This window comes from Silurus aristotelis (genome assembly GCF_946808225.1).
Source record: "Silurus aristotelis genome assembly, chromosome: 23".
NCBI classification, from domain to species: Eukaryota; Metazoa; Chordata; class Actinopteri; order Siluriformes; family Siluridae; genus Silurus; species Silurus aristotelis.
Genome location: NC_139596.1, coordinates 14,976,102 through 14,981,023, shown reverse-complemented (window position 1 = coordinate 14,981,023; position 4,922 = coordinate 14,976,102).

Genomic DNA, 4,922 nt, shown 5'->3' with positions numbered 1-4,922 from the left:
GGGGAAGACCAAATATGGCTTGTGTATAAGAGTCAGGTGTCCCACTACTTTTGTCCATATAGTATAATTGTTTGTATTGAGTGTGTTCAGACAAATCAAGAATTTTAGCATAATTTGAACAATTGTTCAAATGGTTCTAAACCATATAATGTTTTTTTTTTTTGTTAGAAGATGCCATATGGTGGCTGGTTATATCTCATATAAGTCCATAGACAAATAATGTCCCCCCCAAAAAAAGCCTGTTTAATTAGAATTATTGTACGATTTAGTTGCAAATGTTTCAAGATATTATGAATTTGAGAAAGATAACACTGGGGACTGATCATCCATAAGCTTTCATATGAGATACAGTTTTAATGTACCCCCCCACCACACACACACACACACACACACACACACACACACACACACACACACACACACACACAGCAAAAAATATATAGAAAGAACAATGTAGCATATTGCATTAATCTGATACTCTGATGCTTCGAGGAAGCAGATTTCCTGTTAGGTGATATCACCAAATGATCTAGCTTTAAAATAACATTCTTGTCCCCTGAATAATGTTTAATAATCTTTTTTGTTTCAGCAGGAAAATTAGGAAAATACTATTTGTATTTTTATTTTCTCCCCTCAATAATGAACATTTATGTCCTACACTATATCTTAAGTTATAATTTCATGGTTAAATACATGCCTTATTCCAGTTATAACCCCTATACAGGCTACTTTAACTCTTTACATTGTATTATTTAAATGACAGTGTTATTTCAATCACAGTTTTGTTTTTGTTTTCTTTTGGCTCAAACGCTGTCATAAAGATGTCACCCGCCCTGTGTATTTGCTCATTGCTCTTTTTCCAAAATGTAGCAACACACCTGCAGGAACTTTCTCTAGATGTTTTGTAGAGCAGAACTGCTGAGTCAGGATGCCTTATGCTCAGCCCGTTTGCAAAATATCACGAAGCAAATCATAAAGCTAGAAGCTGTTTTTTTTCCATCAGCTGCCATTTTAAATATGGCGATATTTTCCGTTTTCTCTGAATTAGTCAGAAAAGCCTTGTCTTCTATGGGTTTGCTAATGCTAACAAGACCCCTAGTGCTTCCAGTATTTTATTTTTCCTCTTTCATTTTTTTTTTATTGTATTTTAATTTATTGAATTTCTCATCTTACCCTTTTATGATGTGGCACATGAGCACTTAGTCATTTCATAATGGAACACATGTAGAACTGTACCTCAGACAGTATTTAATTTTTTTTTCTGGGAACGAGGGGGGTCCATGGTGATCATGCTGAAATATTTGTATTAAAGGAATTCCTTGCTAAGAAAATATTTGTATATATATTTTGTATATATTTTACACTGATCAGGCATAACATTATGACTACTGAAGTGAATTACACTGATTATCTCTTCATCCTGGCACCTGTTAGTGAATGGATTTATTTATTAGGCAGCAAGTGAACATTTAATCCTCAAAGTTGACGTGTTGGAAGCAGGAAAAATAGGCAAGCGCAAGGATGTGAGCGAGTATGACGAGCGCCAAATTGTGATGTCTAGACGACTGGATCAGAACTTCTCTAAAACTGCAGCTCCTGTGGGATGTTCCCGGTCTGCAGTGGTCAAAAGTGCTCCAAGGAAGGAACAGTGGTGAACTGGCAACAGGGTCGTGGGTCAATGAGGCTCATTGATGCACGTGCGGAGCAAGACTGGCCTGTGTGGTCTGATCCAACAGACGAGCTCTTGTAGCGCAAACTGCTGAAGAAGTTAATGATGTTAATGCTCCGACGGGTCAGAACTGTTTTGGCAGCAAAAGGGGGACCGACACAATATTAGGTGGCCATAAAGGTTTGTCTGATAGGTGTATAAAATGTATAATTTTTTTGGTACTCATTAGCGCTGTGAATAACACGAGTTTAATGCAGAGGTTCTGGTTATAAAAGAATGACCAAAATTCACTTGTTGCTCGATTGTGCTAGGTATTTTGGAGGCCTGTCATCCATAGACCGTGCCAATCAATAACCTTTGGCACTGTTTAAAAAAAATGCCCCCAATATCTATAACCATTTGGGCTGCTAGAACCTTGGGTTATTGATAGCAGTCTTCCAAACAAGTTCAGCACTAGAGCAATGCAGTACTATTCTGCTCCAAGCCTAATGGACTCCTAGACGGCCACACAGGTCCGTGTTAGGCTAAAGCAATCATCTGGAAAACAAAAAACTAATAGTGAATTTGCACAAAGGATAGATTGCTCAAAGAAATGATCCCACAAAAGTTATTTCATGGTCAATGGGCTGAATTTATCACACCCTCAGTGTCTCTTTGTCAAACCCTTTTTCAGTAGCTGATTAATGGGGCTGAAGAGAAAGAACTACATGATGAGAAAGAGCAGAGCCCCTCTCCTGTTTTCCTAGTCATAATTTTTTTGCCTCCTGAAAACGTTTCATTAGTGATTTCCTTTTAGCATGTAGCATGCTTCATTAAGCGATATTAATCCAAATGTTGTGTCCTTCATCTGTGACCTCTCTCCAGGCAATGAAGAATATTGACTGTCTCCAAAACCCACCTAAGATTTCACAATCCACCTAAAAAATGGGAAGGAAATACTGATTATGGAGGCAATTTATGCAGACCAGCAATACAACAAACTCCCCCATCCAGGAGACCACTCAGAGTTATTCATTAAAATAAATAGAAGGCAAAGAAGGATTCCAAGGCTTGTGTTAGTACATGAAGAAGTAGATGTGAGCAGGTTATGTATCTCTGGTAAGTTTATTGGTCTTTGAGCATTAAGTGAGGAGAACTGGGATCCTACATTCTCTGCCTAAAATAATTATACATTCAATTAGAAATACTGTTTTAAAATGTCCAGGATTTTCCCCTTTACATTTGGTTCTAATGTGTGTCTGGTATTGATTGGATTCATTTAAAGGTTTAGGATTGTCTATTAAAATAAGTAGAATAGAATTGCTAAAAAATTTCCATTTTTTGAGGAAAGAAGTAACACTTAAGCTACACTGTGACTGGCAGGAGACACAGCCAATCAGGAGATGGTGAAAGATCAAGTTATTTTAAAAGGGGTTAAAAAAAAAAGGTGAGGTACTGATTGCAGTTGTCAATTAAGCAAACGTTTCTTCAGTTTTCATGAAATTTTGACAACTGCATATTTTGCAGATTTGATATAAATATGCTATTTTGTAAACAAAAAAACTCCACATTATACTACTTGCATTTGTCTAATAGATTTACCATTTTGTTCTACATGCTTGTTTACCTCCACACAAACAGTTTGGATCTAAATTGACAGCTCATTATCCACACTGATTCATGTTCATTATTTATACCTTTCATATAAATACATTTCAAACGTGTAAATAAATAATAGTAGTGGGCAGCATGCCCATGCATTGAGGCGTGCCTGTATTGGTTTTCTTATAGATTCTTTGGGTTCTTTGTTGTAACACAAAGGCTACAATAACTCTAAGCATTGTAGTGAACAGAATATACATCATGCCAGATCTCGAGGATGATGTGTTGGAACAACAGGAGACATCAAGTTCAGCTGTCAGCTAAAGATACAATGTGCCACAAGTCACCAAATCTGGGCAGCTTTGTTGAAAATATCTTATTGGACGAAAAAGAACACGTGGAAGAATCTTAATTTCTGAGTTAGATTTAAAATGTGGCTTTGGCAATATTATCTCTAGAATGTCTAAAAAATAAAGAATTAGCAGGAGATGAATGATTTCTGATGCTTTAAAAATGTTGATGAATAAGTATTGAAAAGGTCAGAGGGAGGTGCATTGTGTGCTTGTGGATTTAGAGAAAGTGTACAACGGTGCCGAGAGAGGACTTGTGGTATTGTATGAGGACAGTGTGACAGCAGTGAAGTGTGCAGTAGAAACCACAGACCGGCTCAAGGTGGAGGTAGGACTGCATCAAGGATCAGCCCTGAGCCCTTTCAAGTTAAAGGCATCAGTGCAAAGTAATGGAAAGTGTGTAAATAAAGTGAAGAAAAGAGTGCAGGCAGGATGGAGTGGGTGGAGAAGAGTGATAGCAGCAGTGATTTGTGATTAAAGAGTATCTGCAAGAGTGAAAGGGAAAGTTCTGCGATGATGTATGAGAGACAGTGGCATTGAGTAAAAGACAGGAGGTGGAGCTGGAGGTAGCAAAGCTGAAGATGTTGAGATTTTCATTGGGAGTGACGACATTGACCAGAATTAGAAACGAGTTTATTAGAGAGACAGCGCATGTAGGACTTTTTGGAGACAAGGTGAGGGAGGCACGATTGAGATGGTTTGGACATGTGCAGAGGAGAAAATTAGGAAGTCCAAGGAGGAGGTTTATGGATGTGGTGAGGAAAGACATGCAGATAGTTGGTTTGAAAGAGGACAGAGTAGTATGGAGACGGATGATCCTAGATAGATGCTAAGAAATAAAAAGTGGTCTTGTGTCAGATAGACAGACACAAACACACACACACACACACACACACACACACACTGCCAAATATTCATTACAAAACATTGAAATTATTTCTTTGCATATCCAAGCGATGTTCAGAACCTGGGTTCAGAGCATAAATTCAGCCATGATACAGTGCCCCTGGAGCACAGAGGATTAAACAAGAAGGGCATCTTGGCAATACTGGAACTCAAACCCCCAACCTTCTGATCAGTAACCCAAAGCTTTAACTACTGAGCTAATTAGAAATTTCCCATCACTGGAAAAATGAAGACCTGTGCAAACCTGTTCCAGTATGACAATAACTCTGTAAACCTAATAAGGATGCTCTAATATCTAGTGGAAAGCCTTTTTAGAAGACAGCAGGTTCTTATGACAGGTAAGAAAATAAACATAACTGGAACGGAAAGCAACAATGTTATTTCCCACCATTTTTATAACGTTAGAGGGAATGGAA